Genomic DNA, 27,240 nt, shown 5'->3' on the forward strand with positions numbered 1-27,240 from the left:
TCCTATACTGGATGTACACCACTGGTGATCGTCGAGGGGACACTGAATAGTGCACGGTACATCGAAACCGTCATCGAACCCATCGTTCTACCATTCCTAGACCGGCAAGGGAACTTGCTGTTCCAACAGGACAATGCACGTCCGCATGTATCCCGTGCCACCCAACGTGCTCTAGAAGGTGTAAGTCAACTACCCTGGCCAGCAAGATCTCCGGATCTGTCCCCCATTGGGCATGTTTGGGACTGGATGAAGCGTCGTCTCACGCGGTCTGCACGTCCAGCACGAACGCTGGTCCAACTGAGGCGCCAGGTGGAAATGGCATGGCAAGCCGTTCCACAGGACTACATCCAGCATCTCTACGATCGTCTCCATGGGAGAATAGCAGCCTGCATTGCTGCGAAAGGTGGATATACACTGTACTAGTGCCGACATTGTGCATGCTCTATTGCCTGTGTCTATGTGCCTGTGGTTCTGTCAGTGTGATCATGTGATGTATCTGACCCCAGGAATGTGTCAATAAAGTTTCCCCTTCCTGGGACAATGAATTCACGGTGTTCTTATTTCAATTTCCAGGAGTGTAGATGTAGATGTATTGTTTATAATTTTAGTAATGATGTGTCTAAAATATTCGCTGATCAGTCCCATTTTAACAGCGTTTGGACATCTAGTAGCAATGATAGGACTTTTGAGCTGGTCAGCTGGGAAAGCGGTATCGGTGTGGAAAAACAGCAAAGTAAACAGCGTGCCGCAACTCCAGAGAGCGGCGAAGCTTGACCAGATCTATACTTACACTGAAGTGACAGAAGTCTTGGGATAACGATGTGCACACATACAGATGGCTGTAGTATCGCGTACGTAAGGTATAAAACGTCAATGCACTGGCGGAGCTGTCGTTCGTTCTCCGGTGATTTTCGTGAAAATGTTTCAGACGTGATTACGGCCGCACGAAGGGAATTAACAGTCCTTGAATGCGGTATGGTAGTTGGACCTAGACGCAAGGAACATTCTATTTTGGAAATCCTTAGGAAATTCAACATACCTAGATCCACTGTGTCAAGAATGTGCCGAGCATAACAAATTACAGGCATTAAATCTCACCACAGACAACGCAGTGGCCGACAGCCTTCACTTAGCGACCGCGACCAGCGGCGTTTGCGTAGAATTATCGATGTTAACAGACACAGCGTGAAATAACCATAGAAATGAATAAGGGATGTACGACGAACGCATCCGTTAGGGCAGTGCGGAGAAATTTGGCGTTAATAGGCTATGGCAGCAGAGGACCGATGCGAGTGCTTTGCTAGCAGCACGACGTCGCCTACAGCGCCTCTCCTGGGCTCGTGACCATATAGGTTGGATCCTAGACAAGTGGAACAGGGTGGCCAGGTCAGATGAGTCCCGATTACAGTTGGTGAAAAATGGTGATATGGTTCTAGTGTCGCTCAGACCCCACGTAGCCATGAACCCAAGTTGTCAACAAGGCACGGCGCAAACTATTGGTGGTTTCATAATAGTGTGGGCAATGTTTACATGAACAGACTTGGTCCTCTGGTCCAACTGAACCGATCATTGACGGAAAATAGTTATGTTGGCTACTTGGAGACCATTAGCAGCCATTCGTGCAATTCAGTTCTATGAGTGACAATGCGCTACGTCATCGGGTTGGTTTGAAGAGCATTCTGGACAGTTCGAGCGAATGATTTGGCCACCCAGATCATCCGACATGGATCCCATCGAACATTTGTGGTACTTAATTGAGAGGACATGGATCCCATCGAACATTTATGGGACGTAATCGAGAGGTCAGTTCGTGCACAAAATCTGCATCCGCAACGCTTTCGCAATTATGGTCGCGTATTGAGGCGGCATGGGTCAGTGTTTTTGCAGGGGCCTTCAGCGATATGTTGAGTCCACGCCACGTCGAGCTGCTGCGCTACTCCGTGCAAAGGGGTGTCCGACAGAATATTAGGAGGTATTTATGTGTGTTACCAATTAACGTCACCCGTCTGCATGTCAAGCGATTTCTCTGTCTGTATGTGAAGGCCTAATTTCTCTTGTATTCGCTCTCCTTACACGAAATTTGAGTTGGCTGCAGTAGAATATTACCGCAATGAGCTGTAAACGATTCTCTAATTCTCAATAGCGTTTCCTACAGCGATTCCCCTTTGAGTTCCCTCCCTAGTACTCGCGTTTCCATCTAATCTGCAGGTAACAAATCTAACAGCTCGCCTCTGAACTGCTTTGATGTCTTCCTTTAATCCGACTTGGTGAGCATACCAAGCACTGGAACAGTACTCATAAACGGTTCGTACTAGCGTTCTATACGCCGCATCCTTTATACGCGAGCTACATTTTTCCAAAATTCTACCAATATAACGAAATCGACCATTCGCCTTCCCTACTACTTGACGTTCCATTTCATATCGCTTTGCAACGTTACGCTTCGATATTTAATCGATCGATCGATGTGCTGTGTCAAGCAGGACACTACTAATGCTATCTTCGAACGTTGAAAGGCTGTTGTTCCTACTCATCCGCATTAATTTATTAATTTACATACACTGATAAGCCGTAGCATTACGACCACCTACCTAACACCGGGTACGTCCACCTTTGGCACGGCCAACAACGGCGACGCACAGTGACATGGCGAAAATGAGGCCTTGATAGGCCGCTGGAGGGAGTTGGCACCATATCTGCACGCACAAGTCACCTAATTCCCGTAAATTCTGGGGAGGGGGGGGGGGGGGCAATGAGTTCTGACGCCACGTTCAATCATCTCCCAGATGTGTTCGATCAGGTTGAGATCTGGCGACATGGGCGGCCAGTACATCAACTGGATTCGCCACTATGTTCCTCGAGCGTCTCCATCACACTCCTGGCCTTGTGACATGGCACATGATCTTGTTGAAAAATACCACTGCCGTCGGGAAACATAATCCTCATGAAGGGGTGTATGTGGTCTGCAACCAGTGTACGATACTCCTTGGCCGTCATGGTGCCATGGACGCCCTCGTGAATGTTCTCAGTAAGATCTTTTGGTAAAGTATTATAATGGAAGTAGGCCCTATTTATGTGTGAAGACTGATCTTAGGAAGTGCTGCAGGGATTTTGATACGGTTTTCACTAATAGAAAGACTGATTCAGGAGGAAGGTTTGCATACATAATTAACTAGCAAACCCGCCAATGCTCCAGAATTGCAAAATATGTGTGGAAATTGGATATGCGTCTTAAACGCATTCTTCTCCTCTCTCTCCATCTCCTTCTGCTTCCCTCGTCGTCCATGTCCTCCTCTTCCCCCTCCTCCTCCTCCTCCACCTCCTATTCCTTCCCTCTCCCTGTGGGTATCTCTCTGTCCTTCTTCTCTTCTTCCCGTTTCTCTGACCTAGAGCCTTGTTCATTACTATTACCAACGAAACGTTGATTGGTAATTGAAGTCGCTTGAAATGAATGGATGAATCGGTTGAGGCCATTGATATTGGTGTATGTTCGAATAACATTAATCTGCGAATGGGTAGTATTATAAATTTTCGGACGATTCCTGTTCTGTAGTAGTATTCTATTCATAATGCAATAAGCCATAAACACAACAACTCTATTTTCTGTAAATCTGACGGAGAGGAATAAAACTGTAGTCTAAACTTTTTTTGTTTAAGTTTATATGTAGGGCGAAAGACTACATCACAGGGCAGCATTTTCTTTCTCGGAATATGTATACCTACCTAACACCGGTTGCGTCCACCTTTGGCAAGGCTGACAGCGGCGACGCGTCGTGACATGGCGAAAATGTGGCCTTGATAGGCATCTGGAGGGAGTGGGCACCACATCTACATGCACAAGTCACCTAATTCCCGTAAATTCCGTATATACAGGGTGATCAAAAAGTCGGAATAATTTAAAAAACTTAATAAACCACGGAATAATGTAGATAGAGAGATAAAAATTGACACACATGCTTCGAATGACATGGGGTTTTATTAGAACAAAAAAAAAAAAAAAAAAAAAGTTCACAAAATGTCCGACAGGTGGCGATGGACAGCAAAACTGCTACCGTGACGGGTGAGAGGTACGCCAATATGTTACAGAATCGCATCATCCCCAGCCTGGCTGATAAACACCTGCTGGAACGTACGATGTTTATGCAGGATGGCGCTCCACCCCATATTGCTAGACGCGTGAAAGATCTCTTGCGTGCGTCGATTGGTGATGATCGTGTGCTCAGCTGCCACATTCGTCATGCTTGGCCTCCCAGGTCCCCAGACCTCAGTCCGTGTAATTATTGGCTTTGGGGTTACCTGAAGTCGCAAGTGTATCGTGATCGACCGACATCTCTAGGGATGCTGAAAGACAACGACGCCAATGCCTCACCATAACTCCGGACATGCTTTACAGTGCTGTTCACAACATTATTCCTCGACTACAGCTATTATTGAGGAATGATGGTGGACATATTGAGTGTTTCCTGTAAAGAACATCATCTTTGCTTTGTCTTACTTTGTTATGCTAATTATTGCTATTCTGATCACATGAAGCGCCATCTGTCGGACATTTATGAACGTTTGTTTTTTTTTTTTGGTTCCAATAAAACCCCATGTCATTCCAAGCACGTGTGTCAATTTGTACCTCTCTATCTACATTATTGCGTGGTTTATTCAGTTTTCAAATTTATACTGACTTTTTGATCACCCGGTATATATATATCCACACAAGGTTGGCGCCGGTGGCGACGCCTACATCGTGCTGACATGAGGAAAGTTTCCAACCGATTTCTCATACACAAACAGCAGTTGACCGGCGTTGCCTGGTGAAACGTTGTTGTGATGCCTCGTGTAAGGAAGAGAAATGCTTACCACCACGTTTCCGACTTTCATAAAGGTCGGATCGTAGCCTATCGTGATTACGGTTTATCGTGTCGCGCCATTGTTGCTCGCGTTGGTCCAGATCCAACGACTGTTAGCAGAACGTGGAATCGGTGGGTTCAGGAGGGCCTCGTATCACTAGCAGTCGAGATGACAGGCATCTTATCTGCATGCCTGTAACGGATCGTGCAGCCACGTCTCGATCCCTGAGTCAACAGATGGGAACGTTTGCAAGACAACAACCATATGCACGAACAGTTCGACGACGTTTGCAGTAGCATCGACTATCAGCTCGGAGACCATGGCTGTGGTTACCCTTGACGTTGCATCACAGACAGGAGCGCCTGCGATGGCGTACTCAACGACGAACCTGGGTTCACGAATGGCAAAACGTCATTTTTTCGGATGAATCGAGGTTCTGTTTACAGCATCCTGATGGTCGCATCCGTGTTTGGCGACATCGCGGTGAACGCACATTGGAAGCGTGTATTCGTCATTGCCATACTGGCGTATCATCCGGCGTGCTGGTATGGAGTGCCATTGGTTACACGTCTCGGTCACCTCTTGTTCGCATTGACGGCACTTTGAACAGTGGACGTTACATTTCAGATGTGTTACGACCCGTTGCTCTACCCTTCATTCGATCTCTGCAAAACCCTACATTTCAGCAGGCTAACGCACGACCACATGTTGCTGGTCCTGTACGGGCCTTTCTGGATACAGAAAATGTTCGACTGCTGCCCTGGCCAGCACATTCTCCAGATCTCTCACCAACTGAAAACGTCTGGTCAATGGTGGCCGAGCAACTGGCTCGTCACAATACGCCAGTCACTACTCTTGATGAACTGTGGTATTGTGTTGAAGCTGCATGGGCAGCTGTACGTGTAAACACCAGCCAAGCTCTGTTTGACTCAATACCCAGGTGTATCAAGGCCGTTATTAAGGCCAGAGGTGGTTGTTCTGTGTACTGATTTCTCTATGCACCCAAACTGCATGAAAATGTAATCACATGACAGTTCTAGTATAATATATTTGTCCAATGAATTTCCGTTTATCATCTGCATTTCTTCTTGGTGTAGCAATTTTAATGGCCAGTAATATATACGAGGGTTGTCCAGAAAGTAATTTCCGATCAGTCGCGAAATGGGCATCACAGTGAAAATCTGATGAAGCTTTGCACAGATGTGTTGGGTAGTGTCTTTAGTATGACCGTCGATCACATCAAGACGCTATTTTCAGTTGTGAGAGCACTGTAAGCGAGTAAATGTGCCTAGAACAACGATGTCTCCCGTCAAGTAAGAGGACCGACTGAGAGGCTTCTTCTTAATGAATGCAGCCCACCTAACACAACTGCCACACACTTCCTTCTTCATGACAATTCTCAGCCGCACTCTGCAGGGGCAGTGAAGACGCCCGTGCAGCCTTTTCGATGGGAAGTGTTCGGTCACCCACAATACAGCCCTAATTGGCTCGTCCTGAGTATCATCTTTGTTCACATGAAACGCTGGATACGAAAACAACACTTGAACGCCGGCTACGCGCTAAAGACCAGCGTAGAGAATTATCGGAAAGCACAGGTGGCTGCCTTCTATGACGATGGAGTTGGAAATTTGGTATAACGCTCCGACAAATGTCTAAGTCGGAGCGGCGACTATGTAGAGAAGTATCTGGAAAGAGTAGCTAACTCTTGCAAATAAAATACTTCTGATTTTCGTTGTGGTTTCCATTTGGCGACCGATCGGAACTTACTTATAATGTGCGTCGTAATGTTTGTTAGATTATCATACAAAGATTTGAAATTAATAGTTGTATGTATTGAAAATTGTACAGCTTATATCAATCCAAATATTTCTTAGAGTATCGTGTAAAAAACTGATGTAAATTGGTCAACAATTTTTCGAGGTTTCTATTGCTAACAACATTTCATCTTTATAATATATAAATTTATACTTTACATATATTAAAATATATAACTTACGTTCGGCCGAATGTTTATTGGGGCATCATACAAATATTTGAACTAAATCGGTCAATAACTTTTCGAAACTTTTGCTAATATTGTTTCCCCTTACAGTGGAACCTCACTTAACGAGCACCTCCCATAACGCGCAAATCGCATCGAGCGTGGCTGACCTGTCCGTCGGACGGGAACGCTGATCTTCAAGCCGTTAGAGAGGGTTACTTTATATGCCGGCACTTGGTTTCATTCCCTCGCCAGCCTTCATTTGTAACAACACAAATACAACAATTCTGTACAAGCACTCATGACATTCACCCACCAGAAGCAGACAAATACACGTGGCACTTCATAACAAGTCGGAAGAAGCAACAGCGAAGTAACTCCGTTAGGACTTTGTTCAGGACGTCAATGTGAGATTTCCTGCACCCGCCCCGACGCCGATTCCCTGAGGATAGTACTGACTTTGAATTTTTTATTAAATGGCTCCCTTATGCTGTAAACTGAACATTGGGTGCATTTCGTAGTCACAGTATATTTTTAAAAACCACAAGCAAATTACAAACAGTTCTTTTTTCAGTAAATAAGTACAGGTCGTGTGAATGACAACGCTGTGCAAACCTTGCTATATGACGCCACTTCAGCGACTTTCTTCTCAGTTCCGCTACTTGTTTTAACAAGTAGCTTCTGATTGAAGCTCACGAGGCTGAGTGTACTCCTTTCCACGACCACACTACGAAAGCACCATTTTCTCTTAACTCGCACAGTTGTCATTATTTCCACGCATGTCTTTAGACATCTGAGTAGTTTCTACACGAGACGACGTCACTGTGTTTTACTCATTCTATTCTTGTCCACCCTCTACTCCAGTGGCAGGTATCGAGCGAGGTGACGTAGTGGTGACATACTCGACCCGTATTCATGAGGATGGCGAATTATCTACCCGTCTGACCCTTCAGACTTTGGTTTTCCATGGCTTTCCTGAATCGGTTAAGACTACGCCGGGATGGTTCCTTAGAAAGGTCGAGGTCGGTGTCCTTCCCCATTCTTCCCCAATCCAATCTTATGCTTCATCTATTAATGAGCAGAATGTAGTCTGGTTTGCTTTAAAAACACGCTGTAACGGTTGTAAGCATTAGTTAAGTTTGAGTCTTAACACGATGAGTCGATGTCAGTCAAGAATCCTTTTAAGACGACAAAGGAGCCATTATGAACACGTAACTGATTTTGGACGAGGTCTTGTAATAGGGCTAAGGGAAGCTGAATGTTCCTTCTGCGATGTTGCAGAAAGACTTGGCAAGAATGTGGACAATGTATTTGATATCTGCCAGCGGTGGTCACGGAAAGGTACGGTAGCAACAATACGGGCTAAGTGGCACTACCGAGAGGGAAGACCATCGTACTCGGCGTATGGCTCTGGCGCATCGTACTGCATCTGCAGCACAACCTGATCATCAGTTGGCACCACAGTGAGACAATGAACTGTTACAGATCGGTTACTTTAAGAACAGCACCGAGCCAGATGACCTGCTAAGTGCATTCCACTGGTCCCAAACCACCGCCATTTGCTACTTCAGTGGTGCACAGCGAGAGCCCATTGGAGGGCAGGGTAGAGGCCTTTTGTATTTTCTGATGAAAGCTGGTTCTGCCTTTGTGACAGTCATGGCTGTGTATTGATTAGGAGGAGGCCGGTGATGGTCTGCAACCAATCTGTCTGCGTGCTAGACACACTGGACCTACACCAGGAGCTATGGTTTGGGGTGCAGTTTGGTATGTCAGCAGGAGCACTCCCGTGGTTATCCCGCGCACCCTGACTGCAAAACTGTACGTCAGTCTGGTCATTCCCGAACAGCTTTCCTGAAGGTGTTTTCCAACAGGATAACGGTCGCCCACATACTGCTGTAGTAACCAAACATGCTCTACATTGTCGATATATTGCCTTGGGCTGTTCGATCACCAGGTCTATCTTCAATCGCGCATATATGGGACTTCATCGGGCGATAGCTCCAGCGTCATCCACGACCAGCATTAACCGCCCCTGTACTGACCGATCAAGTACAACAGGCATGAAACTCTATCCCACAGACTGGCATTCGGTATCTGTACAACATAATCCATGAACGTCTGCCTGCTTGGGTCCAACATTCTGACGGTTACACCGGTTATTAATGTACCAGCATTTCACATTTGCAATGGCTTAGCTCGCGCTTACATTAACCTGTGACGTTGCAATGATAATCACGTAAGTATATTATCTAGACAAATGTATTCCCAAAGTTTTGTTGCTAAACATTAATTATTTTTTGGTGTTGCGATTTTTTTTCCGTCAGTGTACTTCCCGCTCTACTGGTTGTCCGAGAAGTCACAGGTTTGAGCGAATTGTGTCTAGTTATAAAACATATTAAAAAACTATAAACTCGCCTCGATTGAGTAAAAAGCACCTAGTGTTAACCTAGGTTTCGGCGTAGATAACTACACCTTCCTCAGAACAATAAAACCCACAAGTGCCTAAGAAGACCTTTGTCAATGATTAAAAGAACACAATAGCTATACATTTATAACGAATAATAGGGAAAACACAAACAGTACATGTGTACAAAATCTAAACCACTACTTAACTTAATTGTGTAACCTCTACCTCACACCGGTCTATGTTCGATCGGCCATGACGGGTCATGCCCTCTTGAAATTCGTGCCCCACCATTGTTAGACAGTCAGGTCGTGCGTTGATTAGCGGGAACAGCCGGTACTCAAGAATCCTCGCTGTATACCTCACTGACTAACCCAGAGATAACTAAGTTGTTCTTAATCAGTAATAGGTACAGAAAAGCATCTCTGCATTGAGTCTGCAGTAACTAGTACATGAAGTAACTGAACAGTAAAAATTTCAAACTAAGTTCTGAAATTTGCAGTGCAACAGCCAACTTTCAACATTAACCCTGACCTACCTTCCTTCCTTCCTTTTTTCCAATGCCAGGTAACTATAACAGGACACCTCAGCCTATCTTTCTGATCATCATAATGATATCATTCACAGCTGGAAGCAGGTCTACATCTACATCTATACTCCGCGAGCCACCTTACGGTGTGTGGCGGAGGGTACTTATTGTACCACTATCTGATCCCCCCTTCCCTGTTCCATTCACGAATTGTGCGTGGGAAGAACGACTGCTTGTAAGTCTCCGTATTTGCTCTAATTTCTCGGATCTTTTCGTTGTGATCATTACGCGAGATATATGTGGGCGGTAGTAATATGTTGCCCATCTCTTCCCGGAATGTGCTCTCTCGTAATTTCGATAATAAACCTCTCCGTATTGCGTAACGCCTTTCTTGAAGTGTCCGCCACTGGAGCTTGTTCAGCATCTCCGTAACGCTCTCGCGCTGACTAAATGTCCCCATGACGAATCGCGCTGCTTTTCGCTGGATCATGTCTATCTCTTCTATTAATCCAACCTGGTAAGGGTCCCATACTGATGAGCAATACTCAAGAATCGGACGAACAAGCGTTTTGTAAGCTACTTCTTTCGTCGATGAGTCACATTTTCTTAGAATTCTTCCTATGAATCTCAACCTGGCGCCTGCTTTTCCCACTATTTGTTTTATGTGATCATTCCACTTCAGATCGCTCCGGATAGTAACTCCTAAGTATTTTACGGTCGTTACCGCTTCCAATGATTTACCACCTATGGCATAATCGTACTGGAATGGATTTCTGCCCCTATGTATGCGCATTATATTACATTTATCTACGTTTAGGGAAAGCTGCCAGCTGTCGCACCATGCATTAATCCTCTGCAGGTCCTCCTGGAGTACGTACGAGTCTTCTGATGTTGCTACTTTCTTGTAGACAACCGTGTCATCTGCAAATAGCCTCACGGAGCTACCGATGTTGTCAACTAAGTCATTTATGTATATTGTAAACAATAAAGGTCCTATCACGCTTCCCTGCGGTACTCCCGAAATTACCTCTACATCTGCAGATTTTGAACCGTTAAGAATGACATGTTGTGTTCTTTCTTCTAGGAAATCCTGAATCCAATCACAAACCTGGTCCGATATTCCGTAAGCTCGTATTTTTTTCACTAAACGTAAGTGCGGAACCGTATCAAATGCCTTCCTGAAGTCCAGGAATACGGCATCAATCTGCTCGCCAGTGTCTACGGCACTGTGAATTTCTTGGGCAAATAGGGCGAGCTGAGTTTCACATGATCTCTGTTTGCGGAATCCATGTTGGTTATGATGAAGGAGATTTGTATTATCTAAGAACGCCATAATACGAGAACACAAAACATGTTCCATTATTCTACAACAGATTGACGTAAGCGAAATAGGCCTATAATTATTCGCATCTGATTTATGACCCTTCTTGAAAATGGGAACGACCTGCGCTTTCTTCCAGTCGCTAGGTACTTTACGTTCTTCCAGCGATCTACGATAAATTGCTGATAGAAAGGGGGCAAGTTCTTTAGCATAATCACTGTAGAATCTTAAGGGTATCTCGTCTGGTCCGGATGCTTTTCCGCTACTAAGTGATAGCAGTTGTTTTTCAATTCCGATATCGTTTATTTCAATATTTTCCATTTTGGCGTCCGTGCGACGGCTGAAGTCAGGGACCGTGTTACGATTTTCCGCAGTGAAACAGTTTCGGAACACTGAATTCAGTATTTCTGCCTTTCTTCGGTCGTCCTCTGTTTCGGTGCCATCGTGGTCAACGAGTGACTGAATAGGGGATTTAGATCCGCTTACCGATTTTACATATGACCAAAACTTTTTAGGGTTCTTGTTTAGATTGTTTGCCAATGTTTTATGTTCGAATTCGTTGAATGCTTCTCTCATTGCTCTCTTTACGCTCTTTTTCGCTTCGTTCAGCTTTTCCTTATCAGCTATGATTCGACTACTCTTAAACCTATGATGAAGCTTTCTTTGTTTCCGTAGTACCTTTCGTACATGATTGTTATACCACGGTGGATCTTTCCCCTCGCTTTGGACCTTAGTCGGTACGAACTTATCTAAGGCGTACTGGACGATGTTTCTGAATTTTTCCCATTTTTGTTCCACATCCTCTTCCTCAGAAATGAACGTTTGATGGTGGTCACTCAGATATTCTGCGATTTGTGCCCTATCACTCTTGTTAAGCAAATATATTTTCCTTCCTTTCTTGGCATTTCTTATTACACTTGTAGTCATTGATGCAACCACTGACTTATGATCACTGATACCCTCTTCTACATTCACGGAGTCGAAAAGTTCCGGTCTATTTGTTGCTATGAGGTCTAAAACGTTAGCTTCACGAGTTGGTTCTCTAACTATCTGCTCGAAGTAATTCTCGGACAAGGCAGTCAGGATAATGTCACAAGAGTCTCTGTCCCTGGCTCCAGTTCTGATTGTGTGACTATCCCATTCTATACCTGGTAGATTGAAGTCTCCCCCTATTACAATAGTATGATCACGAAACTTCTTCACGACGTTCTGCAGGTTCTCTCTGAGGCGCTCAACTACTACGGTTGCTGATGCAGGTGGTCTATAGAAGCATCCGACTTTCATATCTGACCCACCTTTGATACTTAACTTAACCCAGATTATTTCACATTCGCATTCGCTAATAACTTCACTGGATATTATTGAATTCTTTACTGCTATAAATACTCCTCCACCATTGGCGTTTATCCTATCCTTGCGGTATATATTCCATTCTGTGTCTAGGATTTCGTTACTGTTCACTTCCGGTTTTAACCAACTTTCTGTTCCTAATACTATATGCGCACTATTTCCTTCAATAAGAGATACTAATTCAGGAACCTTGCCCTGGATACTCCTGCAGTTTACCAATATTACGTTAACTTTTCCTGTTTTTGGTCTCTGAGGACGGACGTTCTTTATCAACGATGATAATGTCCTCTCTGGTAAGCCGTCAGGTATTTTATCGTTTCGCCCAAGGGGGGGTCCCTCTAACCTAAAAAACCCCCGTGTGCACGCCACACGTACTCTGCTACCCTAGTAGCTGCTTCCGGTGTGTAGTGCACGCCTGACCTGTCTAGGGGGGCCCTACAGTTCTCCACCCAATAACGGAGGTCGATGAATTTGCAACCATTATAGTCGCAGAGTCGTCTGAGCCTCTGGTTTAGACCCTCCACACGGCTCCAAACCAGAGGACCGCGATCGACTCTGGGCACTATGCTGCAGATATTAAGCTCAGCTTGCACTCCGCGTGCGATGCTGGTTGTCTTCACCAAATCAGCCAGCCGCCGGAAGGAACCAAGGATGGCCTCAGAACCCAAGCGGCAGGCGTCATTCGTTCCGACATGTGCTACTATCTGCAGCCGGTCACACCCAGTGCGTTCAATAGCTGCCGGAAGGGCCTCCTCCACATTACGGACGAGACCCCCCGGCAAGCACACCGAGTGCACACTGGCATTCTTCCCCGACCTACCCGCTATTTTCCTGAGGGGCTCCATAACCCGCCTAACGTTGGAGCTCCCTATAACTAATAGGCCCGCCCTCTGTGACTGTCGGGACCTTGCCGGAGAATCGGCCACTGGCCCAACAGGCGAGGCATCCTGTGGTGGCTCGGAAACGATGTCATCACCACTAGGAAGCACCCCGTACCTGTTGGAAAGGGGTAAGGCAGCTGCCACGCGGCCAGATCCCACCTTCGCCTTTCGGCCAGGCACGCGCGAGCCCACCACTGTCCGCCATTCACCCTGGAGTGATGGCTGACCGGTAAGATGCTCACTGCCGGAAGACACAGCGACATCAGGGGTTCCATGTGATTCCAAGGCCACCGAAGTAGGCATAGGTCTCACCACAGTTGCCCCAACGCCACTACGAGCCGACGCCTGCGCCTCGAGCTCGATGAGCCTAACAGACAAAGCCTCCACCTGCCCCCGAAGAGTGGCCAATTCTCCTTGCGTCCGCTCACAACAACCACAGTCCCTACACATGACTATGTTTACCCTACTCTATACGGTGACAAATTCCCAAGATAATCTTCTGATGAGCTACTCCGTAATCAAGAAACACTCACTGAAATACGAGACGCGAAAACTACGCTAGGTTTTCCCAGAAAAACTATTTAAAAGCTAAGCGCAGCAAATAAGTACAAAAACGCTTTATACAAACAGTACTCGCTGCTGCTGGTGCTCTCGCTCTGGCTGTCACAAGACAACTGCTGATTCAAGTGACTAGTGGCTAACGGCCGCGAAACAAACAAAAGACGGTTTTAGGGCGCTTTCTGTTCTAAACGATCAAGAAAACACTAAGAAATCTAACACGAAAACTACGTAAAGTTTTATCAAGAACTGTTAGTTACTATGCAGAGCAGATAAACACAAATAGAATTCCTTCCTTAGTGGAAGGTCGTAAACAAAATGCAAAATAAACGCTTTATACAAACAGTACTCGCTGCTGCTGGTGCTCTCGCTCTGGCTGTCACAAGACAACTGCTGATTCAAGTGACTAGTGGCTAACGGCCGCGAAACAAACAAAAGACGGTTTTAGGGCGCTTTCTGTTCTAAACGATCAAGAAAACACTAAGAAATCTAACACGAAAACTACGTAAAGTTTTATCAAGAACTGTTAGTTACTATGCAGAGCAGATAAACACAAATAGAATCCCTTCCTTAGTGGAAGGTCGTAAACAAAATGCAAAATAAACGCTTTATACAAACAGTACTCGCTGCTGCTGGTGCTCTCGCTCTGGCTGTCACAAGACAAGACTCTTGTCGACTTTTTATGGATTGCTGACTGCAGTTATACGCGTCCCCCTTGCTCCTATGTAATTTACAATGTCATCTGTCCACCTTCCATTAGTTGCCAGATCCATATTTTCTTATGTATTGGAATCAAGGAAAGTACTTCCTTGGCGCTTACCCTCCTACATGTCCCGAGCCCCTACGTTCCATCTGCGTTACAGAGAGAACACAAAGAATTACTTATTCCATGCCAATCTGTTCACTGATCGACTTGTATGCTTCCCTGTCTCTCATAGTGAATCCCAACGTGGGTTTATCCCTTGCTCACTGAGTAACCCTCCCTTTTTGAATGGTTTTTGCAAAATAATTTCATGTACTACTGGGACGAGGCAAAACTGTAGGCCTTGCTTTTCAGACACATTTGAGTTTTACTTTTAAAAACATTAATTAGTTAATCAAAAGAACAGCTGTATGTTTGTACCTTAGCGTTTGTGTCTTTTTCTGTTCGTCCACTCATAGTCTTCAGCTACTCTAAATATAACACAATAAGCTGTGTCTTATTTGAAATATGTAATGCGTCACTTCCCAGAGAGACTGAAATATGCCATTGTTAAACCTCTGTGTAAGAAAGTTGATCGGAGAGACGTCAATAACTAACGACCTGTTTCAGTGCTGACAACATTTCCCGAAATGAATGCTACCCCACATGAGCAACAATAATATCTCCAGTAAGTCACAGTCTGGTTTCAGATGAGTTGCTCTATTGAGAATGTTGTTTACATGTTCCCTCACCAAATTTTATGAGCATTGAACAACAATAGACCACTGGTTGATGTTTTCTGTGATTTATCCAAAGCGTTTGACTGTGTGGGTCACATTCTCCTAGATAAACTGAGGTTTATTGAATTGATAGTACAGCCAACCAATGGATAATGTTATATCCAAACAAAAGAATGCATAAGGTTGTACTTAGTAATTCAACCAATTTAATCAGGGAAGATTCTTCTGGTTGGGGGTAAATCACGCTATTGTTCCTCATACGTCTAAATGATATTCTGCCTAACATACAATAAACAATTCTATCTATATAGATAGATAAATACAATAAACTATTAGTTATTTTTGCAGATGGCACAATAGATTGTAATCACTCCAAATACACTCACAGCAGTAGAAAAAATAGTAAATAATTTTCTCAAAAGCATCAGCGATTGGTTTTCTGTGAATGGACTCACTCTCATTTTAAAAAAAAAAAAGACACATCTCAGTTCTGCGCGTCTAGAGGTTCTACACAGATAATAAGTGTAACACATGGTGAGGGGATAATAAATAACGTGAAAACTTTAAGATTAATAGGTGTCTATACTGATAAGACTTTAAACTGGAAGAAGCACATTTTCGAATTCCTAAAATAACTTAGTTCACTCGCATTTAGTCCATAGTTCTGGAGAAGGCGTATGACAGTTTGCCACTGAAGAAACGGCCTGAAGTCCTGAGGCTATGCCACGGAAGAAACCGAAGTCCAGAGGGGAAGTGTGCTTGAAGAGACATATGTTGGAAGTATATGTAACCTACACAAGTTGCAGAGTGCATAATCTACTCGGAGAATAAAATTTCGTCACAACCTTTCTGAATCACAACAGGATCAAAACAGCGAGTCTTCTTATTTCCTACATTGTTTGAAATATACACCCAGAAAGCCTTAGACCTGTGGAGTAGGAAATGTGCAGAAACAGGCATTCAGATAACAAAGAATCGATGTTTGTACACCTCGTTCTCTGCAGGTGATCCGGCAGCGGTAGCCAGTGAAGAATATGATGTCTGCTTCATGCTAAGAAACTTATTAGAAGAGCATTGTAAATGGGGATTGAAAGTAAGTTTTCAAGAGACTGAGTACGTACACAGTGAAGGAAATGTAGGAAACGTAATAGAAGAGGCGCAGGACATGAAGACATGTAAAAAGTTCTAATAATTGGGTAGCATACTATCGGAAGATGGAATAAGTAATTGGAAAATACAGCAACGAGCAGCCCATGGAAAGGAGCAATTCGGAAGCTAAACCCTCTATCATTATCTTCTAAAATAAACTGATAAGTAAAGAAGGTGTTCTATGGCAGTATTTTAGTGCCTACGACGACCTGTGAATGCGAGTTCTGGGAGCTTACTAGAAAAAATAAAGATTAATTGACAGTTGTAGACATGAACTGCTTTCGACTGCGTGAAAGTTTCACAGAAATGCTGAAAGAACTGCAATGGGAGACTGTACAATAACTACGTTGTGCATCGTGGGGAGCCTCACTCAGAAAATTCCCAGAGCCAAGCAATAGACTTCATCATTCAACACACGTCTCGTATAATAAAGGCAACGCTGAAATTAGCGAAATTGGGAATTGGTCACATGGAAGACACCGAAACACACCTTTCCCACGTACCACCCGCATGGGGTAGTGTCGGGGGGAGGGTCGGGGAGATGGAGGGGAGAGGAAATGATCCTTGAACATGAAGTGCTAAGTACAGTCCAGCACTTACCATTCAGTGGCTTGAGTACCGCTGTAGAGGAAGAAATGTATTGTCAGAATAACTTCTGAACTACCAGTACCTCTGTTATTTGTAATTGTTGTTCTTGGTAATACACCGCCGGAAGAATTAATACATGTAGAAATACGAGGTCGATTTTTATCCGATGTCGTCATATGCCACCTGGAAGGTAGTAGATGTACAGATGTACCGATAATGTTTTAAACGTCGTCCGTCAACAAACGGCATAGTTACGTAGCTACCAGGGAGGCACCTGTGTCTAGCCTTTAATGGGGATGCTCACGGCAGAAGACTCCGCGTGGTGCAAAACGTGTGAAGCAAGAAGGCTGTGCCAGACGCACTAATCCATTCTAGAGCGAACTGAACGAGTTTGAAAGGAGTCAGGTTGCGGCTTTCTGATTGTTTAGGAGAATCGCCACACAAATTGTACGTGGTGCATCATTTGTGCAAGTGGTCACATGAAGATTCTCGCACCCGGAGATGAGGTTCTGGACGTCGACGCAGCACAGATGCGCTCCAAGATCATCGAATTGTAAGGGTAGCAGTGACAGATCGGACCGCTAGCACATCATAGATAAGGGGCTTGTGAGCACAGACGAGTCAAGATTAACTGTTGCGAAATGGTTATTAGCACTGGGACTACGGGGCACACACTCCTCCAGCCCGTCCTCCACTCACTCCAGGCCCTTCTCCAAGCTACTCTGTCCTGTGCATCTCTTTCATCTCTGCATAATTGCTACCACCTATGTCCATTTCAACTGGCTTACTGTAATCGAGGCTCTGTCTCTCTCAACACTTTTTACCAACCACACTACACTCCATTATCAAGCAGACACTTCCTTTACCTCTCAGTGTGTGACCTATCGATCTTTCCCTCCTTTTAGTTAAGATGCGCCATAAATTTCTGTTCTGTCAATTCGATAAAGCAGCTTTTCAGTAATTATCCAATGTACCCATCTACATTTCAGCATTCTTCTGCTGCATCTCATTTCAAAAGAATCTATTATTTTGTCTGTACAATTTATTGTCCATGTTTCACTTTTATGTAAGACTACATTCTAGAGAAACACTTGGAAGAAAAACTTACTGTCACTTAAATTTATATCGATGTTAAAATGTGACTCTTTCTTCTTTCACCAGACTGCAATTTGCGTCATCTTTACTTTGGGGTCGTCAGTTATTTTGCTGCCCAAACAGCGACACTCGATTACTACATTTAGTGTTTTTATCATACTCTATTTCCCTCAACATCATATGGCTTAATTCGGCTACACTCGTTTACTCTTGTTATAGTGTTATTTGCGTTCATATCTATTCAAGACACTGTCCATTTCGTTAAACTGATTTTACAAGTCATTTGCTGTCTCTGACAGAATTATGATTTCATCGGCAAACCTTAAAGTTTTTATGTCTTCTTCAGTAAGTATATGCTGTCTCAGTGATTCCGTCAGGAACAGATACGTACAAGTCCAACGTTAAAAAGCGTATATAATGTGCTAGCTCACGAAACGGAAGGAAAAAGTTTGACGGATGGTGAAACAGATTTGAAAATTAAGCCTAACCTGGCTTTTAACAAGCATCACGGCACAAAAGTGAAAAACCTCTCATAAGTATTTTGTTCTTACTACAGAGATTAAGTATAGTGGAAAATTACATTATGAGTGGTTGCAGAGTGTTTTCGCAAGCTGTCAGAGTAACCAAGTCGGCGTCTCACAACTATAGATAAAAACAATAATCCTCCACGAGGAGTACTGAAAGAAAAAATGCCAGGCAGTTAATTAGTAGTTTTTGACAGACCTGTACGACATACCACCCTTCAGGTAACTTTTTGCTTACAAACTAACAAAGACGTCAGAGGCCTGCGGCGCGTTGCAAGCTTTTTTGCGCGTTTCTGTTGTAGGAGGAACAGTCCAGCGATATACGTAAATTTATACGTAAATTTATCAGGTACAGCGGTTGTGTCCCTCCGCGTAATTACATGTAGCTGTTTACCTTGTATATCTCTTACATCATCTTGTGGTATGGTTTTTTCTGCGTTATGAGCTGCTGAGGCGATAGAGTACCTCAGCGAGCGCATCGTCTCTCTTAGGAACAAATTGTCAAGAAATTCTAACTGTGAGCAGAAATTATTTTGTTGCCGTAGACTAAAGCTTTATCAACCTGAATGTTGGTATCAACACAGTTCTGGCTTATGAGGCATGACATTACAGACACTGATATGAGTTTACTTTCCGCCGATTATAATTCCATGAGCCTAACAACAAAAAATCCTCCTTTTATGAGGCCCTCGACACTGGAAAAACTTGTGATCATGTATGGATTCTCTCGTCTGCTTTTCAAATTCCGGACCTGCACACTTCTAATTAATTATGTCTGCCTAACTGACCTCCTCGTATCCAGTCGATTATCGAGTGTCACTATCAATAACAGAGATTTCTGTTTGTTACAGTCCAGTACAGGTGTATCCCAAGGCTCAGATCTCCCTCTACTCCTATGCGTACATTATGCTGCTAATATCCGTGAGCAACCAGCTCTTGTTCACCTTCTCCAGTACGCAGATCAGACAGCTTTCTGAATCCTCAACCGTACTGTCCGTAAGTCCTAACAATCTCTCCAGCTCCATCTCAACCGTATCACCTCCCTAGTCTACTAATGTCACCTTAAGATCAATCCTTCCGAAACCAATGTAGTAATTATAGGACGAATAACCGGCAGTTTCAGGATCCGTGACCTTTCCCTAACGATTTATAGCCGTCCTCTTCAGTCAACTGGCACATGCGCCTGCGGTAACTGACGTGGAAGAATGGCTCTGAGTACTATGGGACTTAACATCTGAGGTCATCAGTCCCCTAGAACTTAGAACTACTTAAACCTAACTAACCTAAGGACATCACACACATCCATGCCCGAGGCAGGATTCGAACCTGCGACCGTAGCGGTCGCGCGGTTCCAGACTGAAGCGCCTAGAACCGCTCGGCCACACTGGCTGGCTGACGTGGAAGAATCATCTGGTAGTTATTCAGCAGAAAGTCCTCAACAGACTGAAACTGCTAACCAGCCCAGCATCAGAATTACACCACTCCACCGTCATCGACACCTAGAAAACTTCGATCTGAGCTATCATTTCCTACACCAATGTTAGCTGGAAATCCTAGTTATCAGAGTCCTATAACTCCCTTCAAATCATTGAACACCACGCACTCTATGTTGCCTTTCGAATCTGTTAATCGCCCCAAAATGGCCACTTTACCGTCACATCGAATTCCCACACTTTCTCGCCAACAATGAACACACCGTCTAACTTACATCATCCACAAACTTGATTGGTATAACTCCATTGTTTCCTCTTGAAACTTGCCTGTTCATTCGGTACTTTTACTTCAATCCATTACATTTTACTTTTAGAAGGTGGCGATATTTATCTTTGCAATACTAAACACGAATCTGAAATAATCGGTTTAGATTAATCGATATAAGCACTGCATGGGCACTGTATCAGTTTCCCACCTCTGCGAAGTCTATTTTCGAACAATGGGAATCATTCACGGTTTTGAGGCCATAAGGTCCTTCTTGTCTGAAAGAGTATTTGCCACTCTAGTCTATGTTCTGTACCGAGTGCTGTTGCAAGCTAATTGGTGGAGCCGTGTTTGGTGAGAAGACTGTCTTATGGAGGTCTGTGCTATTGTAGAGATTCTACAATAAATTTAAGGTAATTTTATGATTACTAAAATAACATCATATATCCTCTGAATCCGCGAAGCTTCATTTCCTTTCCTCCTTCCCTTCTAGGTGCTTCAGTTCTTTTGTCAGGGAGCGTACATGTCTGCGAGGGATATACAAGTCCTTGTAGACACGCTAGACATTCTGTGATGACACACCAAAAGATCGTGCAACTTGCTTGAAGCTCTTTTCCTCCGTTCTGTCCACGTCTGCCAAATCTTACTAGGCCTCTTCCGTACAACCTACTGGCACATACACACCATGTCATGGCCTTGACTTAAGTCATCAGTGGTGCGTCAGATATCAGTGTGGTACAAGTTCTGCGCCATCTACAGCGCACCAAGGCAAACGAGTGTACTCTTTTAAGAGGGAGACCAGCACAATGCCGGAGAGTAAAATGTAACATATTCAAGAACTGTTCAGTGGTACGAGGGTAGAATACGTTTCTGATTCAGGGGTTTTAGTGTTAGTGACTCATTTCCACGCTCATCATCGATCAGATGGCGCTCGGGACTCCTGTCTGTGCACCTTCCATTTGGACTCTGCAGGCACTAACGGTGCTGAGTTTAGTGGTGAACAGTGCTTCCAACGTTCATTCTAGGGTACAGCCATGCCCTACCAAAGATTACATACATCTATCAGCTTCAGCAATTTGTACTGAGTTGAATTATGTGTCTGCAGGAAGCAGGATGGAATACTGATGGACTTCCACACACGTTGGGTACATTGTATCAGTGGAGGGTCGGTACTCTCAGCAGTGACCTGTGGAACTTTCCCATGCCCTCTGGACGTCCGCTTAATTCGGACGCACGTCAAGAGAGATGCATTTTGCCAGCAGCTGTGGGCGACTGAACATCATCCAGGGCACATGTTACCCACCAGTGTCATCGGGGATCATTCACAACTGTCTGCGTACTGCACGATTCATATCACATGCTCTTCTGGTCAGGCTGCTACTGACACTATGACACCGACAAGCATGGCTACTGCGGTGTCGTGAACGAGTTGAATACAGAGAGCAATGGTTCTCTTTTGTCCTCATTGAGGAGAATAGCTGTCTGTATGCGACTGATGGACGCACACATGTATTCCGTAGAACTGTTGAGCTGCTTATTCTGGAGTGCATTCGGGCACAACACACAGACCCAATCCGAGATAGTAGCGTGTGGGGTCATCAGTGGCAACTCATGGTCATGTGTGGTGTTTCTGCAGAGTAAAGTAACTAGTGCCTATTACATTCCACAAGCGGTTACCTCCGTGCTACAGCAATTTCTTCGGCAGGAAGGTGATGTGCTTTTTCAGCAGGACAATGCAGTCGGTATACTGGGTGATCAAAAAATCAGTATAAATTTGAAAACTTAATAAACCACGGAATAATGTAGATAGAGAGGTAAAAATTGACACACATGCTTGGAATGACATGGTGTTTTATTAGAACAAAAAAAAAACCCATATTGCTAGACGCGTGAAAGATCTCTTGCCACTTTCGTCATGCTTGGCCTCCCAGGTCCCCAGACCTCAGTCCGTGTGATTATTGGCTTTGGGGTTACCTGAAGTCGCAAGTGGGGATGCTAAAAGACAACATCCGACGCCAATCCCTTACCATAACTCCGGACATGCTTTACAGTGCTGTTCACAACATTATTCCTCGGCTACAGCTATTGTTGAGGAATGATGGTGGACATATTGAGCATTTCCTGTAAAGAACATCATCTTTGCTTTGTCTTAATTTGTTATGCTAATTATTGCTATTCTGATCAGATGAAGCTCCATCTGTCGAAAGTTTTTTGAACATTTGTATTTTTTTGGTTCTAATAAAGCCCCATGTCATTCCAAACATGTGTGTCAATTTGTACCTCTCTATCTACATTATTCCGTGATTTATTCAGTTTTCAAATTTATACTGACTTTTTGATCACCTGGTATATGATGCTCCGGCAACTGCCCTGGCCACCAAGATCACCAGATGTCTCCCCAATCGAATGTGTACGGGATATGATGAAGCAGGAACTTAGTCATTGTCCATGGTCTGCAAGGTCCATTGCCAGATATCATCAAAAGGTGCATGATGCTTGGGACAAGCTATTACAAACATGCCATTCTTCATCTTTATGAGTGTTTGCATGCGAGAATCCTCGCCTGCGTTGCCACCAAAGAGAAGCACTCTGTGTATTGAAGCGACTGCTTGGGCACCCTTTATTGTGATGTGTGTAATCCTTCTGATTTTTTTGTCATATAGTCTTACAACTGAATGACCTTTCCGACATCTCACCCTGTCCTTGATGTGAACACTGCTGAAAAAATTAGTATGCCGCTTTAGAGGTTTCCAATTCACTCAAGATTTATTGTTGCATATTGAGTATATGAAGTGATTACAGTTACAGATCAATAGCACAGGCGTCTCTGAGGTACCATTTATCAACCCCAGCTGAAAGACTGATATTAGAACTTAGTGTAACCTCCACGAGCGGCAATGCAGGCACTTACTCCGGCATCCAGTTGATCGCAGAGATTTCGAATGCTGTCCTGAGACATGTTATGTCACGTCTGATTGACCTGTTCACGTAGTTCTGTAAGAGTTGTTGGTTGACAAGTCGCACAGTTCAGTTCTTATCCCATCATAGCCTACACATGTTGGATACATGTCTGGAGATCGTGCTGGCCAGAGAAGGTGTTGCATGTCTTAAAGAGCGTGTTAAGGTTCACAGGCAGTGTTGTAACAATACATCACCGTCCTGTTGCGAGAACAGCAGAAGAACAAGCCTAACGACATTCTGCCCGTACTGAGCGCTGGTTAGCGTCCCCTCCCGAAGCACTGAAGATGAACGAGACTGAGCCTTCTGGCTGTGAACATTTTCTATTGAGGGGTAGACACGGGTAGCGGTCTGGTAGCTATGCCATTACGCTACCTGTTGGCAGACGACACGGAAACCATTATCAACACATCTACTATCCCCCTGGTGGCCTATGCCGTCATCAGATCAAAATCGACGTCGTCTTTCCAGCATGTAGGCCTACTAATTTTTTTTTCTCAGTGGTACATTACTGGCCATTAAAAATGCTACACCAAGAAGAAATGCAGATGATACACGGGTATTCATTGGACAAATATATTATACTAGAATTGACATGTGATTACATTTTCACGCAGTTTGGGTGCATAGATCCTGAGAAACCAGTACGCAGAACGTCCACCTCTGGCCGTAATAACGGCCTTGATACGCCTGGGCATTGAGTCAAACAGAGCTTGGATGGCGTGTACAGGTACAGCTGCCCATGCAGCTTCAACTCGATACCACAGTTCATCAACAGTAGTGACTGGCGTATTGTGACGAGCCAGTTGCTCGGCCACCATTGGCCACACGTTTTCAGTTGGTGAGAGATCTGAAGAATGTGCTGGCCAGGACAGCAGTCGAACATTTTCTGTATCCAGATAGGTCCGTACAGGACCTGCAACACGCGGTCGTGAATTATCCTGTTGAAATGTAGGGTTTCGCAGGGATCGAATGAAGGGTAGAGACACGGGTCGTAACACATCTGAAATGTAACGTCCACTGTTCAGAATGCCGTCGACGTGAACAAGAGGTGACCGAGACGTGTGACCAATGGCACCCCATACCACCACGCCGGGTGATACGCCAGTATGGCGGTGACGAATACACGCTTCCAAAGTGCGTTCACCACGATGTCGCCAAACACGGGTGCGACCATCATGATGCTGTAAACAGAGCCTGGATTCATCCGAAAAAATGACGTTTTTCCATTCGTGCACCCAGGTTCGTCGTTGAGTACACCATCGCAGGCGCTCCTGTCTGTGATGCAGCGTCAAGGGTAACAGCAGCCATGGTCTCCGAGCTGATAGTCCATGCTACTGCAAACGTCGTCGAACTGTTCGTGCAGATGGTTGTTCTCTTGCAAACGTCCCCATCTGTTGACTCAGGGATCGAGACGTGGCTGCACGATCCGTTACAGGCATGCAGATAAGATGCCTGTCATCTCGACCGCTAGTGATACGAGGCCGTTGGGATCCAGCACGGCGTTCCGTATTACCCTCCTGAACCTACCGATTCCATATTCTGCTAACGGTCATTGGATCTCGACCAACTCGAGCAGCAATGTCGCGATACGATAAACGGTAATCGCGATAGGCTACAATCCGACCTTTATCAAAGTCGGAAACGTAATGGTACGCATTTCTCCTCCTTATACGAGGCATCACAACAACGTTTCACCAGGCAACGCCGGTCAAATGCTGTTTGTGTATGAGAAATCGGTTGGAAACTTTCCTCATGTCAGCACGTTGTAGGTGTCGCCACCGGCGCCAACCTTGTGTGAATGCTCTGAAAAGCTACTCATTTGCATATCACAGCGTCTTCTTCCTGTCGGTTAAATTTCGCGTCTGTAGCACGTCATCTTCGTGGTGTAGCAATTTTAATGGCCAGTAGTCTATATTTGGCACTGTGAGCTTAACATGTGCAATGTCTTGCTGCCACTAGACCAATATGAAGCTACCTGTGGGATGTTTGTAGTGGAAGCGAATGATCCGGCTACTTGCCGGTGCTCGGTTTGCCCCTGCAGTGGCGCTTGCGACGGCGCCCAGGGATCAGCCGATGGTGGCAGCGACGGGGGTGGGCGGAGCGACGTCCGGCGTCAGCTCCCCGGAGCGAGATTTAAATGCCGGCCTGGGCTCTGCGGTGTGGCAGAGAGGGGAGAGGCGGGAGACGGTGGATGGAAGGGTAGGGGGGAGGGAAAGGAGAGCGGGGGCTGGCGGGAGTCGTGCGGTCGCAGGCGTCGCGAAAGAGAGGCGCCCCCGCCCCCGGCGTGGCGCGGCGCGGCGCGGCGCGGCGTCGCAGGGTCCCCGGGGCCCGGCCGGCTGACGGATGGGCCGACTGCGCTGACAGATTTACGGCGCCGCGCGGCTGCCGGCGTCCCCCGCGGCCGGCCCGGCCGGCGCTCCTGATGAGTCGTCGCGCGCCCGCCAGCTCCCAGACCATTCCTCTCCATTATCGTCATCTTGCGACACCAGCGCCAGCGCCGGCCGGCGTTCCGGTCCGCTCTGGGCGCTCAGCGCTCCGCCACGCTGCCGCTGCGGCTGCCCGATCGCACGGCTATAGTCGAGGCACTGTAAGAAGATCCCTGACAGCTCTCAGCGCTGTTGCCAGCTTTCAACTTGGAAGCACTAACGGCTGCAGGCGAAACCAGTAGCCGTCGACAGAGGGGTGACAACACTTGATGTGTTACCGTAAAGCGTTACGTCATTGGCTGATATAGGTCCACAAAGCCGCCTCGCCCAGCGCACTGCAACTGTTAGCGATCAATTTACGCCGACTCAACAGTAGTCCCTGCTTCGTGGTGTCAGAGGCGAACCCACCTCCCTCCCTCTCCAGCTGGTATAGAAGATCTTCTGCAACTTGCATCACATACTCTCCAAGATATAAAAGGCGAAGCGCCCAGAAGAGGAGGAAACGAGATGAAACTTCAGAGGCTGACAGGGTATACAATATTGTCTTAGTGATTACAGTATTGATTAAAATTTAAAAGAAATTGGCCAAATGATCCCTCTTAATACACTCCTGGAAATTGAAATAAGAACACCGTGAATTCATTGTCCCAGGAAGGGGAAACTTTATTGACACATTCCTGGGGTCAGATACATCACATGATCACACTGACAGAACCACAGGCACATAGACACAGGCAACAGAGCATGCACAATGTCGGCACTAGTACAGTGTATATCCACCCTTCGCAGCAATGCAGGCTGCTATTCTCCCATGGAGACGATCGTAGAGATGCTGGATGTAGTCCTGTGGAACGACTTGCCATGCCATTTCCACCTGGCGCCTCAGTTGGACCAGCGTTCGTGCTGGACGTGCAGACCGCGTGAGACGACGCTTCATCCAGTCCCAAACATGCTCAATGGGGGACAGATCCGGAGATCTTGCTGGCCAGGGTAGTTGACTTACACCTTCTAGAGCACGTTGGGTGGCACGGGATACATGCGGACGTGCATTGTCCTGTTCGAACAGCAAGTTCCCTTGCCGGTCTAGGAATGGTAGAACGATGGGTTCGATGACGGTTTTGATGTACTGTGCACTATTCAGTGTCCCCTCGACGATCACCAGTGGTGTACGGCCAGTGTAGGAGATCGCTCCGCACACCATGATGCCGGGTGTTGGCCCTGTGTGCCTCGGTCGTATGCAGTCCTGATTGTGGCGCTCACCTGCACGGCGCCAAACACGCATACGACCATCATTGGCACCAAGGCAGAAGCGACTCTCATCGCTGAAGACGACACGTCTCCATTCGTCCCTCCATTCACGCCTGTCGCGACACCACTGGAGGCGGGCTGCACGATGTTGGGGCGTGAGCGGAAGACGGCCTAACGGTGTGCGGGACCGTAGCCCAGCTTCATGGAGACGGTTGCGAATGGTCCTCGCCGATACCCCAGGAGCAACAGTGTCCCTACTTTGC

Source organism: Schistocerca americana, chromosome 1 (assembly GCF_021461395.2).
Source record: "Schistocerca americana isolate TAMUIC-IGC-003095 chromosome 1, iqSchAmer2.1, whole genome shotgun sequence".
NCBI lineage: Eukaryota > Metazoa > Arthropoda > Insecta > Orthoptera > Acrididae > Schistocerca > Schistocerca americana.